Genomic DNA, 14,658 nt, shown 5'->3' on the forward strand with positions numbered 1-14,658 from the left:
CTTTCTTGAATAATTTTTGTGGGATTTTGGTCCCTTAAAATCAATAGGCTTTGACAAAAATATCGGTAAGAAGCAGGGGCACCAGGCTTGGCGCTAGGGCCATTGTGGGTAATGTTTTGATATCCTAGAGTATTTCCACGGCAATGACAGACAGAAAGACTCCCGGAAATGAAAGATCAGTTCCCTGTTCCAGCCTGGGGAAAACAAAACAAACACCTGCAGAAAGGCAGCAGGAAAAGCACAAACGTACCCCAAACCCCACACAAGATTAGCACACGTTATCAGCAGAGAGAAGCCATGTAAAGGAAAGATAGCGCCTGAGCCAGTACGCAGGCTAATCTCTCCAGGAATTAAAGCTTCGTTAACTTGTTTTCAGTATTTCTCAGCAAGAAACCACAGATTTTGAACTTTGGCCGTTTGAATATTATTTCTTCATATCTCTAAGGAAAAAAAAAAAACCAACACAATCTGCCACATAGTGATTGCTTGATAGGGAAGACATGATGCTGACTGATATTTGGATCCTGTCACTTATTGACAATGTCTTTCCTTTTCCCTTCCGAGTCTGCCCTTACCCACACTTCTGGCAGAGACACTCACTATTCCCCTTGCCCTCTCTCCCTTATTTGCTCCTTGGAGGGATGAGTAGTGAAGGAAGGGTTGGCCAGGAAGCACCACTCTTTTTCCTCTCAGACTCTCCTGTCTGGGCTCACTGCCTCCCAGGAACGGGGCCATAGTGCCCCTGATGGAGGCAGAGGAGCACCTTGTCCCTCTGTCCTGGGTCACTGCCACCTTCTGAGACAGGGCTGCTCTGGAGCCACAGGAAGAGGCAGAGCCCAGAGGCTGTTGGGAGACTCCAAGCCCCTCCCAAAGGGAAAGCGAGTTTCCTGGAGCGAGCGAGAGAGAGAGAGAGAGAGAGAGAGAGAGAGAGTGTGTGTGTTCTGAGGAGAAGTGAGGTCAGATAAGGACCACAGAAAAGCAGAAACCATTCTTTGCACACCTGCTGCTTTCCAGACACTTCCCACAGCCAGGCCCCTTAGCTCATGGGGTCTTACACTGCAGTCTAGTTTGTGGTTTGGGGGATGCCCCCTCTGGACATTTGATAGAAATATCAAGCCTTCAAAAAAATGCCTGCAGTTGCCCAGCACCCAGAGCAGAAAAAGCCTAGAATTCTGTATTGGGGAAACCGAGATTCCAGCTCCATGCTGTGGGTTTTAAGGCCTCAGGCAAGGGGGTCCCTGGCAGGGGTGGGCAGTATCAGTGAGTTGTGGGCCCGCACACAGGCAGGATCCATGTGAGGCTTCCATGGGACTCCTAATGCCAGCAGAATGTTTGGGGTTTGAAGAGGGGTGATGGTATAAAAGGGAGAAGACTGAAGGCATGGTCCTGTTCCAGGAAAAGTACTGCTCAATTGTCCATCCTGGGGCAAGGGCCACTGTCTGGCGGGTACTTACCTCCTCCCGACAGGCTAGGAGGTATGACAGAGGGGAGGGGCTTATACCCCTGTTCTGCTGTGAAACAAAATCAATAGCCATTAAAGTGGCTGAAAACAACACATGGTTTCCATCTCACAGTGTCTGGGGCTTGGGCGTCCAGAGGTGGCTCAGATTCTCCCCAGGCTGGAATCAAGGTGTACGCAGGAGCTGTGATCCCATCCAGGGCTCCCCTTCCAAGCTCTCTGGCTGTTGGCAGAATCCGGTTCCTTGCACTGGGGGGACCGATGTGCTGTTTTCTTGTTGACTGACTGCTGGCAGTGGTCAGGCTCAGCTTCTAGAGGCCGCCCTTGGGTCCTGCCCTGATCTGCTCACCCACACACAGCATGGATGCTTAAAGCTGCAGGAGAATGGCTCTCCCCTTGAATCTCCCTCCCGGCAGGTATTAAGAATGCCTCGTACAATGCATACACGTGTACCGTGACCCAAGTACACCTTCCCTTTACTAATGTAATGTAACCTAATCCTGGGAGTGGCTATCCTGTAATAGTCACAGGTCCCACTCTCTTCAGGGGGAGGGTTATACAGGATGTGTACACCAGGGATGGAATCTTGGGGTTCATCTTAGCATTCTTAGAATTTGGCCTCCTACCAGGAGAAATTGTTCTGAGTCTGGGCAACAGGGAGGGGCAAGGGTGGGGCTGCCCACAGTTAGCAGGAAGCCTTGGTGCCCTCTTGGCTTCTAGAAAATACCATTAAAGTGACAGGACTTTGAAAGGGGTGGGGTGAAGCCAGAGCAGCCCCAGGCAGGTTTATTTCCTGACTTTCCCTTAGAATCATGGATATTTTCATGTATATTGAAGAAGTATTGGCAGGGGTTGGGGGATGCGGGTGGCACAGCTTATTTCTAATGCTGCTTTTCTGCGTAACGTGGCCCAGATCTATTTCTGAGACACACGGCATTATCAGAGAGGCGTCTGGAAGCTGTACGCATACAGAAATCATGCCAGCCAGCAAACAAGTTATCCCCACTTTAAAAACCTCCTTCAGAAGGGATACCTCCTTTTGAAGAGATTCCTCAGGCTGCTTCAGGACCCTCTTGTCCTAGTTTGTATCTCTGCCGGCAGGACAGACTATATTTCACCAAAATCCTTCAAGCTGAAGTTTCTTTTGCAGCCTTGGTGAAGGCAGAGCAAACGATTCAGACTCCACAAATGACAGAAAAAGAAACAGAAAGCTACAGAAAGGCAGAAAGTGACAGAGACTTGTACATCATCCATCCCTCATCTTAAAGATTAAGAAAGCCTCAGTTTGGGGTTAGGTTTTTCCCCAAAGACCAAGCTACAAAGCAGGCTAAGTCTCCTAATGCCAGGGAACCACTGAGGCAGGGAAACAGAAATTAAGGCTAGCAGTTGACACCGTCAGGCCAACTCTCGTCCTTTCTGAACACTGGTGCGCTCCAGCCCTGTCTTTGAGCTCCTACCTTAGGCTGTTCTAAGTCTTTCCCGTCCTCTTTTTGATAGGGTTGCTTGCAGCAAAAGCATTCCACGGGAGCTATTTATTGTGTGCTTACAATGTGCGAGGCTCTGCAGGAGCTCAATAAAGAGGCAGACATAAATGTGTGGAAAATTAAATGGCAGGACTGAATGCAGAAAACAAAAGATGCCAGGGGGTGGTGAGTGATTAATTGCCAGAGGGTGGGGATAAAAACCTTCCCAGAGTTCCGAAGAAGCAGTGATCACCTCATGCTGGGGTGCTGAGTCAGGGACTGACTTGATGAAAAATTTTAGCATGGGCTCAGTCCAAACCTTTTCCCCCCTTTCCTCACCCTCCGTTCCCCTCTCCCCTGACCTTCTGGGTGTCTGAAAGTAGCAGTGTTTTCCAAGCAAAGTTCTAAGGAGTCATCAGCTGGGGGTTCAAGCTAAACTGGCTTCCAAAGAACAACAAGAAAGCTCAAAAAGGGAGCAGCTTTTGGAAGTAACAATTCCTTTTTACTTGATGCAGTGTCTTCGTTTCAGCAGAAGGCACAGAAAGTCATGGATTGCTACCTTTCCTTTCTTTAATGACTTCTATTCAAATAGAATCGAAATAATTAATCACTCTGTCTAATGCCAGCTGGTCACAGGTGGTCAGTGATGCTGCTGAGTCTGAACTAACCTGAGGAACTTGAGAAGTCATTCAAAAAGCCTTTACTCAGCCCCTACTTAGAAAACAAAGCAGACTCTGAACCTGTCTTTCTAGAACTTTAGTTTATTGGCAGAGAGAGAAGTAACAGGTAATTCACAAAGCAGTGTGTTTTGGTATCTACTCCTGTATAAAAAACATCCTAAAACACAATGGCTGAAGAAAAACCAAAGATTTTTCTTTCTCACGATTTGGTGGGTAGACTGGGCTTGGCTGGAAGCAGCTGCTTTCAACTGGGAGCTTGGTGGGGGCTGGAAGGTCCAAGATGGCCTCTCCATGGTCATGTAGTAGCTTACCTTGGGCTTCTTGACAGTGTGGTGGCTGGCTTCCAAGGGAGAATGTTCCAAGAGAATAAGCCCCAGTGTGCAAGTCATAGCAATCATTTGTTTGTATCATTTTGACTAGGGTTTCAATGGCCAAAGCAAGTCACATGACCAAACCCACAGTCAACATGGGAGAGAACCACATAGGTTATGAAAACCAGAAGATGTGGTTCTTTTGGGAGCCACCAACATAACAATCTTTCACAGCGTGTGAGTCCTAAACCAGATTTACAGGTCAAGGGTGACTTCCTGGAAGAACAGATGTTAACTTGAGACAGGAAGGATTGGTAGTTATGTCAGGGACATCCATAGTTCTTACCTGCTGACCAACCCCACAATTTGTTCTTTCTTAGAACACTACTTGTAAGATTTGTATTAAGTATACCAAGCATATAAAGTGATTAATTGTTTTCACAAGTGATTGTTTTCACAAGAATTAATCAACAGGCAGAAGAGAGACTCATGAACATGCTTTTCACTGGCTGATTAGACGCCACCATTCTTCTCCTACTTGCTCCTATCCAGGTTCCCAGAAATACTGACCCTAACTTGATTCTACATAGCATTTCCAGCTCTTGCTTTCAACTTTGTTATTCTGGCTTTCAACTCCCTCAAACTAGTTATATCCTTATGTTGATTGTTAAGCTTTAATTCTTATAAGATTTTGACTGCCTGATTTCTCAACTGATTTTTCTTGAGATTCTGGGAAACATGTAAATTCCACCAGGAATGGCTGAGAAGGAATTCTTGCACAGGTAAACACTACTATTGTGATTGAAACAAAGAGTAAGAGGGGGAGTCAGTCAAATGAGGGAGGAGAAGTAGACAAAATAGGAAGAGGGAGGGTCTCATAAGCCATTTTCATTTAGAACTCTATCCTGAGATAAACAGGAAGTCATTGAAAAGTTTTTAAAAGGGGAGTGACATGATCAGAACTGAACTTCAGAAAGACCACCAAGGCTGAGATGTGGACAGTGGATTGAGACAGAGAGATCTGCTAGAAGGCTGATGAAATCATCCTAGAGGGAGGGAGTGAAGGTCTGAGCGAGGTAGTGGCCAAGGTGGTAAGTACAAGTAGACAGATTTAAGAAAATACTTAGGAGGTGGGGGCTCTTGGGTGGCTCAGTCTGTTAAGCATCTGACTCTTGATTTTTGCTCAGGTCCTGATCTCACAGTCGTGGGATCAAGATACTGTGCTGGGTATGGAACCTGCTCAGGATTCTTTCCCTACCCTCTTCTCCCTACCCTCCACTGTTTGTATGTGTGCTTCCCACCCCCTCTCTAAAAAAAAAAAAAAAAAAAAGAAAGAAAGAAAGAAAGAAAGAAAAAAGAAAAAGAGATACTTAGGAGGAACCCTTGACAAGGTTTCCTAATTGACTGGGCACAGGACATGGGGGATTGGGTGAAGTTTTTGCAGACTTTGGTCTCCTGCCTGATGACTTGCCCAAGAAGATACCCTAAGTCTTACCTGTTCAGAGAGCAGAGATCAACACCACTTCTTCTTATAACTATCCTTCTGCTCCCCCAGTTATTTCCTTTTGTGAACTCTCTCCCTCCCTCCTTATTCGGTATTTGCTTTAAACTTGGAGTTTCTTAAACAAAACTTGTCTTTAAAATTACAATTTTTCTATAATAATACTCAAAGGATCTCCCAGAGATAAATCTGTCCTATCATGTCTATTTTAATCTTAAATAGTATTTTATCTCATTTTTCTGCCAAAATCAAGCCAAGACAAATTCAAGTGGAATTCCAAGATAAAGAAAAGCAGTAGAGAAGATGTCTTTTCATGGAGCCACTGCTAGCCTATATGATGCCTGTGCATTTCCAGAAAAGGCACTGATTCTGCTTGGCCCATGCAGCACCCTGTGATTTTGTTTCTGGGGCTTACAGCTGAGAATGCGACCTGATTTGATGAGATAGAGACCTCTGCCTTCTGTAGGGAAGACGGGTCTCCATGGGGTCTCACGTTTCTGCCCCTCTTGCCAGCAGAGGCACTGTCTTTTCAAGGATGCATATACAGCAAATAGCCTGAAAGCAAAGATAGCATCTCTGTCAAGAGTAAAAGGCAAGTTTGCTTACCATACAGTATAGAAAAGATGACTCCATCCAAAGCCAGTCAGGCAGGTTGGCTTGCTTCCCATTATAAAAGATGGGGATTCCCTAAGCACAGGGTTCCTCAACTGTGACACCAACCTGCTGCATGGGCAGCATCCACTGGACGTTTCCATGGAGACTTGAGAAGCCAAGGGAATTGCTGCTTAAGCAGAGAGCTCACGCTGCTCCTGTGCTGTAAAGACCTTTGTCTTGGACCAGGAGCCTCTTGCCTTCTGCCAGCATCCACTAACCAGTGACAGGCTAATTTGTTGGCTTGTTAGTAGAGTAAAACCTCCAATCCTTCAGACTACTCATGGAGTTTACATTCTCACTGGGGAAGAGCAAACTAGTAAACAAATTAAGTAACTAGAAATTGTCCCAGTGTCAAGAAAACAGATTAAGGGTTAAGATAGAGAATGTGGGGCATGGCAGGGCACAGAGACGGAATGGGGAGGGAAGACCACTCAGCACCATTCCAATGTCTACAAGAGGAGTCAGAACCACCATGTGAACAATGAGGCCCAAGGAGGCCAGGCAGAGGGAACAGCATACACATCCTAAGGTGTATGGGGCAAATGGAAATAAAGACCAATGTGGCTCCAGGAAGGCAACGAGAGCGAGCTGTGGTCTGAGAGGAGGTGAAGGATGGGGGCGTGGCATGATCACACACAAATCCTTGTGTGTCATGGATGGGAGTTTGGCCTTTTGCCAGAGTTTTCAAGCAGGGTATCAACTCGCCTGGTTGACCTCCTAGAAGGTCACTGTCTCAGTGGCACTTCGAGTGGCAGGGGAGAGGAGTGGAGACAGAATGGCTAAAGAAACACTTGGGGAGAGAATGTAAATAGCACGTGGTAATGCAGGGTGGTGGACACCAAGGCCAGAGATCTGGCCATCAAACACTGATGACTGGCCAGAGGGCTCTAGTTTTTAGAAACAAGCCCGACTCTTTAGAAAAGATTCAGGGTTGTAGAAAAACATCTATAGATACATTTTCTAAAGCTAACATTTCCCCAATGACTTGCAAAAATGCAATGGGTTTATCTCCAGTTTGATTTTCCCCTGGCAGTGCCTCTGAACACTCTTCTCTGACCACCCTTACTAGTGCCCTGTAGGGAAAAACTGAACGTGCTAGGGACACTGCCAGGAACTTACAAAATGAATTCTCCCTCCTTCATTTGTTTTGCAAGCTCTGAGAGCTGTGTTCTTCGGGGGAGAGCATGCAGGTTACTTAGGTGAAGCCTAGTCTATGCCATGAGTCTTGCAGGCTGACGGGGCACTTGGCTAGCCGCTCCGGCTCTCGCAGTGGCACCATCGGAACACCAGCTCTCCAGCAACGGGAACCAAGGAGCCCTGGTTTTTAATTGCCTCAGCTCAGAAATGGCACAAATCACTTCCACTTATGGTTCCCTGGCCAAAAGGAGTGCTCTGGCTTCCACGTACTGGCAAGAAAGTCTGAGAAATGTAGAAAGTGTTTGGGGAACATCATTTCTGCCACGGCTTATCTATAACACATTTAGGAACCAAAAGGAAGAGGAAATGACATGGAATTTACTAAGTGGTGCCTCCTCGGTGTCAGGCACCTTGACTTGTATCCCCATATTAATTTCCCGTTGCTCCATAACAAATCACCACAGACCTAGTACCTTAAAACCACACCCATTTATTTGCTCACAGTTCTATAGAGCAGAAGAATGGGGGAGGGGCTCAATTGGGTCCTCTGCTCGAGGTCTCCCACTAAGCTGAAATCAACATGCTGGCCGGGCTGGCCTCTTCCTTGGGGACTCTGGGAATGATCCAACTTGGAGCTCATTCAGGTCACTGGCAGAATCCAGGCCCTGCAGAGCAAGGATGGAGGGGTCTCTCTCAAGCCCTCTGGCCCTGGCTTCATGCTTCAGACTGCTCTGACTTCTCCTTTGGCTACCAGTCTGAGGAAACTCTCTTTTTATAGAATGATAGAGGAGAACTTGTGAGATTCTTAGGCTCTGGCAGTTCTCAAAAAGCTGGGTGGGGTTCTGCCCCCCTGCTTCTTAGGCAGAGCCCTTATAAACAGAACTGGTGGTGTAGCCAGTCAGGACTGGGGGCTCTGTCATGTTCTTAGAGCTGTCCAAACCTGAGCATGGAGCACAGGCAGCAACACTGCATCTGTGCCCTTGAGTGCTGTGGAAGGAAGAAAACCACTAAAACTCAGGGGTCATGTGGACAAGAACAAGGATCTCTCTGTGGCCACCTGCACAGATCAAGGACAAAGGCCCATGCTGTAGATTTTAGGAGGTACTTACATGAGCCGAGAACAGTTTGGGGGCACCCATTGGGTCCTTTGGTATAAGGTACGCTCCCTGGAACTTGATGTAAGCCACAACTTTAGGGAAAAGAAAAGGTGAGTTTCTATCATCCAGGATATAACCTGGAAACAGAAACCTAGTTGAGATGTAGACACATGGGAAATGCTATATTTCTTATATACCTTGATTTTGCAACGTCTATACAGGTATCATTACTGGGAGTCTTTAAGTTGTTGTCCACCTGGGAGGCAGGGAGCTCCCAAAGTCATCTCAACTGCACAGTGTACTCAGTGTCAAGCCCAGACAGAAAAGGGGCTTTTACTTAAAGGGGGACATTTATTCAATGTTGTGCATCCACTTGGTACTATTCAAGGCGGTGGAGATGTTGCAAGGAACTAGTCAGGCATGGAGTTTATATTCTAATGGGGGGTGAGGTCCAATAATAAAGTAAAATATGTAAATGTTAGATTGTGTGAAGTGCCGCAGAGAGAAATAAAGCAGGGCGAGGAGATTGGGAATAGAGAAGTAGATGCGCAATTTCCTACAGGTGGCTGGGGAGGCCTCACCTTGGAGGGGACATGTCAGTGTGACCTGAGGAAGTGCAGGAGGGAGCCTTGCAGATATGTGGGAGAAGGGCATTCCTAGTAGGGGACACAAGAGGCAAGGCCATGAGACAGGTGCACACCTGACATTTGGGGACGGGAGGGAGACCGGGGGTCTAGAACAAGGAGGACCACAGGGTAACTAAAGATGTAGTCACAGAGCCACCAGGGACCCCGTACTGTGTACCCATTATGAAGATTTTGGCATTTATTCTGAGCCACAGGGGGAGCTCCACTGGGATTTGATCTTTGGAAATTAAACAGGAAGAACCTGGGAGAAAACAAGGACTAGGGAACACAACCATCAGCAGCATCCTGACACTCTTAAAAACTAGGGTGGTACTTAAGACTCTAAGACCGCGATCTCAGTGTTTTGCAATATTTCACCATTTTCCCCTTGAAGAGATCATGCAATGACCAGAAAAATCACTGCCCAGCAGCACTTACACAAATGGAAACAAGCCCCTGCTGGTCCTCAGCAGTTGCAGAGGGGCAGCCATCTTGTTTAGACCCAATGGTCGCCTTGTGAGATAGATCCCTACTCAACAGGTAGCAGGGAGGGCAGGGTTCTCTTTCTTTCCATTTGATTCCTTCCCCAAAGGGCAGCAACCCTGCAGGGTGAGTCCTGGTAGAGGAACCCACTCTGGTAAGGGTGCCTCATTATTCCTCACTGGCTTTTTTTGGCACTTCCCATGAGGGACCCTGAGGCCTATTGCACTAGAAGGACTCTAGGACCTACCCTCCTCAGAGTCTTGCCAGGGCAATTTCCAGGCAGCCCACAGAGCTGTATTCCCTCAGGGGCAGGGCGCTCACCTTTACTTTGTGTGTGTGTGTGTGTGTGTGTGTGTGTGTGTGTTTTAAAGATTTTATTTATTTATTTGACAGACGGAGATTACAAGTAGGCAGAGAGGCAGGCAGAGAGAGAGGAGGGGAAGCAGACTCCCTGCTGAGCAGAGAGCCCGATGCAGGGCTTGATCCCAGGACCCTGGGATCATGACCTGAACTGGAGGCAGAGGCTTTAACCCACTGAGCCACCCAAGCACCCCTCACCTTTATTGTTGATGGGGTCCAGACCTGAGGCTGGTCAGGTGGTGTCTCCTCTCTCAGGGCTTTGGCCATCTGTTTAAGACAAACCAAGTCTTTGGGAGGAGGTGGAGGAGGGGAGAGGTCAAAGGTTGGAATGGTGTGGATCTGATCCTTCTGCTCTGTCTAGCTCCAGGAATGTCTCCTCATTGGTATTTCTCCCCTATCTCATTGCCATCCAGGGTTCTGGGTGAAGATGACAAAGGTGCTGTTTCTGGGTCCCACCCAATGCTGGAGCCACTGGAACTCCGACTATATGTTACCCCTCATCCAACAGCTGAGCCCTAAGTAACTCTGTAGACCATGTCCAAGGTCTTGCATGGCTCTGTCTGGACATGCTGTGGCCTCCATGTATACATACCCACAGTCACGGGGATGAGTATCAACTGGGCTGTATAGTGTCACTGTCAGCAACACCTGTGCACCGATTCAAGTGTACCTTCTAGAGCTTGCTACTTTATACCTGTTACAGAACAGACAGTGTTCCCCCGAAATTCATATGATGAAGTCCTAACCTCCCAATGCAACTACATAAGGATTAGCGCCTTTAAGAAAGTATTAAGGCTAAATGAGGTCACAAAGGTGGGCTCTTAATCTGATATGACTGGTGTCCCCATAAGAGGAGGACAGGATAGCAGGGAGGCAACTGCACAAAGAGGACATGTGAGGTCACAATGACAAGGTGACCACCCATAAGCCAAGGAAAGAGGCCTCAGGACAGGCCAAACCTGTCAACACTTTCATCTTGAACTTGTAGCCTGAAGAAGTGGAGAAAATGAATTTCTGTTGTTCTGCCTCTAGTCTGTGGTATTTCATTAAGAACACCCTAGAAACTGTTAGAATACTCCTATGTTTTGATGATGGGGATACAGATACACGGTGAGATTGGGGGGGCACTGTGGGGAGAGAGAGGAGGTGAGAGAGAGAGAGGGAGGGAGAGGCAGAAGGGGGAGGCATTCTATTCTAAGACATCCTCACTTTTTAGTAAGACAGATCTGGGCTGCGAATGAAAAGCAGGAAATGGGACGAAATGCTGTTCAGTTTTATCATGACCCCACAGGATCTCCAATCTATGGATTGCATCCTGTTTCCTTTCCTTAATTATCATCAGGAGCCTAATACAGGGCCAACTGCTCTCCCATAGCCTCGCATTTGCCAGGACAAGACTTCTCTAACTGGGAGCTTATGCAATTCTCACTGCGGCGGGGATGCCCCACCACCCTCAGCCCTCGGACAAGTCCTTATGCTTAAGCCCCTACTTTTCTCACTGAAGTTGGAAACACTGGCATTCCAGGCAGGCAGTGTTAAGCTGGGACTGGGCACAAATAGCTCTCTGCATTGTTCAACCAGAGCACAGCTCCACGTGCCTTTTAAAAATAGCAGCACTGCGTTTGAAATTTTCAAGAGTAGACACGTAGGGTGTGTCTGTGTGTGTCTGCCACGCCCTCCTCTGTGTTCCTTCTAAGGAGGTGCAAAATTAGAACATTTCCGAAGGGAAAGGGGAAGGAAAGACCATGAACGTGTGGCTACGCCCACACACTCCCCCTTCACCTCGCTTCCCGGTGAGGCTCTCATGAGGCACACGGCCTAGAGACAGGGCTCTACTAAGAACTTGTCTTCTCCAAGCTACTAGCATGGACCCATAGGGGAAATCACGAGAAAATAAATGTGTAGACTTAAAACTCAGCCTTACTGATTAAAATCAGTTGAAAAATGCAACACTGAGAGAGAGAAAGAGGAAGAGAGTAGAGTGATTTTATAAATGGGCCAGAAACAGCAAAGGCAAAATCTCTCCTGTCCAAGCCACCTCAAAGCCACGAGGCCACCTTGGCACAAGAGCAGGAGTGGATGCGGGCTGCAGGAGGGCAGGCTCCAGTCTTCCACCCTCCCCTGACCCTGACGCAGCTGGTCATAGGTCTGTACCCAGCAAGGGGTATGACTCCAAGTGAGAGGACCCCAGGCGTTTGGACCCTCGTGAGCAAAAATAGTGGTGCTTGCAAGTGGCAGCTGAGATAGTTGGAATTGTGATGAGAAATTCTAAGAGGGCCACTTTCAGGGGATCCTGTGGGTGGAGGTGGAACAAACCCTCCATGCGGGGAAAGAAAAATGTTTCGAGAACCCTGTCATTCCCAACCATCAGCTCCAAGTTCCAAACTGAGCAAAATTTGCCTTGGAGAATGAAAAGAGAAGCTCGGCTACAAACCCCGTGTCCAGGGTGTAGCTGGCATCAGGCTTTGAGACCTTTCTACGAATCAGGCCACCTGCAGCACCAGCTGCCACCAGCAGCACCGCAGCTGCTTCCAGAAGCAGCTCTGCTCATGCCCCAGATGCTCCAAAAGGACCTGTCTTCTGCTGTGGGTCCCTCACACGACAGACATTTTACCAGAGGCCAAGGCCTAACTCCTGCATGTGTTCTGCTGCCATTTGAGCCACTTTTCCTCCCTTCCTGCTTCCTGGTGCTCCCTCTCTTCTGTTTTCTACACAAGGCAGCCATTATTGAGCACGTACCCGCAACTGCATACTAGTCCACGTCAGGAATTGAGGAGACCCTCAATCATCGCAACTGCCCTCAAGAAAGAGACATTATCCTCCATCACAGAGGAAACAATGGGGGGCAAGGAGAGGTGCCTACACTGGTCTAGACTGTACAGCCAGTTAGGATCAGGACAGGAGCCCTGCACTGTCCCGCCTCACAGGCCTGTGCTTCTCCAAGCCTGCGCTGCTCCCCATATCCTTCTCGCCTGCTTGTGGCATCAGGACCATGTGGGGATGGCTTTGGCAGAGTGTCCTAGGCAAAATGTCAAGATGGCTGCAAGATTTAAAACCCTCACCCGTAGATGTCCAAACCAGAGCCTGCTGCCCCCTCCCCCAGCATGAGACTCCCCCACAGGCCCAGCATCCCACTTCCCCAGGGCCCTTCTCAGTCAACAGCACCACACACTGTAAGCTTTTGGTGGAAGGCAAAGTAACCCCTCTTACAAGAAGGTTAGGGACCTAAGGCTGGTTAGTCACAAAGGTCAAATTGGCCCCAGGGAAAAGGGGACAACATCTTCTCCAAAATCAGACAGAAAGCGGACTCTTTTAAGTACATCGTTTACAAATCTCAGCAGAAACTTGGAGCTTCCACATGGGAAGAAAACCACCTGGAGCTAGCCCGTCTCAGACACACTGCTCATGTCCACACTGAGCCCCTTCATCAGCCCCCAGTCCCTCCAGCCACTGGCGGGCCCCGGACACAGGGCATGGCTGGCCCTGGCTGGGGAGGTCTCTGCACACAGCTGGTCCCAGCAGGCTCTGCTGAGAAAGCATCAGAGCCCAGGGTCCAATATGAGGAGGAATCCAGGTCAGGGTTGGGCCCTGAACAGAGCTGAATTGTTAACCCTTGCAGTGCTGAGTTTCACATGCACCAAACTCTGTAATGGTCAGCTCCCCAGAGCACAGTGTCTCCCCGCCAAAAAATGTCGATTTGTATACTTCCTTTACACCCCCCCCCCAGCTTATTCCCTAATTTTGCCCACCATCTTCTTAAAATATGCAAAAACTGCTTTGGGTGACTTCCCAAAGTAGACAGGAGGGGAGTTAAGCCCAGTTTAACTGTGGGATTAGTGTTACAATCAGATCCTGTGGGAAACACAGTGATTTCCTGCCCTTGCTCCGGCTGCAGAGCCCTCTCAGGTTGCAGGCCAGCACTTGGGGCAGCCTTTGCTTCAGAGCAAAGGAAATGCAGAGAAGGGAACAGGCTACTCAGTTCCTGGGGGCAAGTTTGCAAAAGATAATAACCGTTTAAAGCCCTGGAGGAAAAAGTAAAGAGAGGGGTGTATATGGAGTGAGAGGTAGAGAAAGGAAAAAGACAAGGGGAGGAAGGAAAGGGGTGGGAAGGGCTTGGAGGAGAGGAGATGAAGAGGAGAGGGTAAAAAAGAAGGGGAGGAGAAGGAAGAGAGGGAAGTAGGGAGAGGAGAGGGGAGGGGAAACAAGAGACTGGTCTGTCCTCTCAAAACCAAGGTTTTCAGCACCCCAACCAGAGCAGTTTCCGGGAGCCAGCAGGAAGGGTTAAAGCTCTGCAGGGCAGGAGCAGAAGGCTTGGCAGGACCAGCACCTGGCTGTGTTTGTTCAGGAGGCCTGCTGCCTCCCGCAAGCTATGCATGGGTTGCACACGATTATCAGCTGGCTGGAGGATTTGCTCCGTGAAAAGCAGCAGCTGCTCCTGATTGGACTTTGTTCAGGTTCCCCAGGCAGAAAACCGAGATGTCAAAATTCATGAGCATCTCTCTGGCTCACTAGGTGAGACCAAAAACGGAGCACTTCTCTAGGAACTGCCACCATGCTTGTGGCTAAGGAGGAAGCAGATCAAAGCAAACGAACACTTTCTTTAAGAAAAACACCAGCTGTAAGGATGGTTACCGCCTGGGTGAGGGCAAGCCACTCTGACCCAGGGGACTGGACAGCAGGTCTATGGCTGTGGTTGACACAGAAATTTTTCAATGACACGGTCCACCTGACCTGCTGAAATGAAGCGATGTCATTCCAGAAGTACTAAGACATGCTTTTCTGGGGGCTCCCGCTGTGTTTCTGGCATTTCATATACTGTGTTGGGATAGACGCAGAGAAATTTAGAATTTTCTGAGTAATGAAAGAAAGGCCCTACTTAAAAAATAT

General features: G+C 48.3%; 1 long non-coding RNA gene across 4 annotated transcripts in view; it reads right to left on the reverse strand.

The window, feature by feature from the left end:
* Nucleotides 1–7,740: 7,740 nt before the first annotated feature.
* Nucleotides 7,741–14,658, reverse strand: part of LOC116855261 — a 45,160-nt gene continuing 38,242 nt past the window's right edge. Inside the window, exons 1-3 of one of the 4 annotated variants that reach the window (XR_004380319.1) lie at nt 10,466–10,623; nt 8,315–8,439; nt 7,741–7,870 (exon numbers count right to left, since the gene is read on the reverse strand). This is a non-coding gene — a long non-coding RNA (uncharacterized LOC116855261). Of the gene's footprint in view, nt 7,871–8,314; nt 8,440–9,969; nt 10,012–10,465; nt 10,624–14,658 lie in introns of those variants that run through there. The other 3 variants (XR_004380322.1, XR_004380321.1, XR_004380320.1) reach the window with 3 other exon arrangements.

Source organism: Lontra canadensis, unplaced genomic scaffold (assembly GCF_010015895.1).
Source record: "Lontra canadensis isolate GAN:19392208 unplaced genomic scaffold, GSC_riverotter_1.0 scaffold100, whole genome shotgun sequence".
NCBI lineage: Eukaryota > Metazoa > Chordata > Mammalia > Carnivora > Mustelidae > Lontra > Lontra canadensis.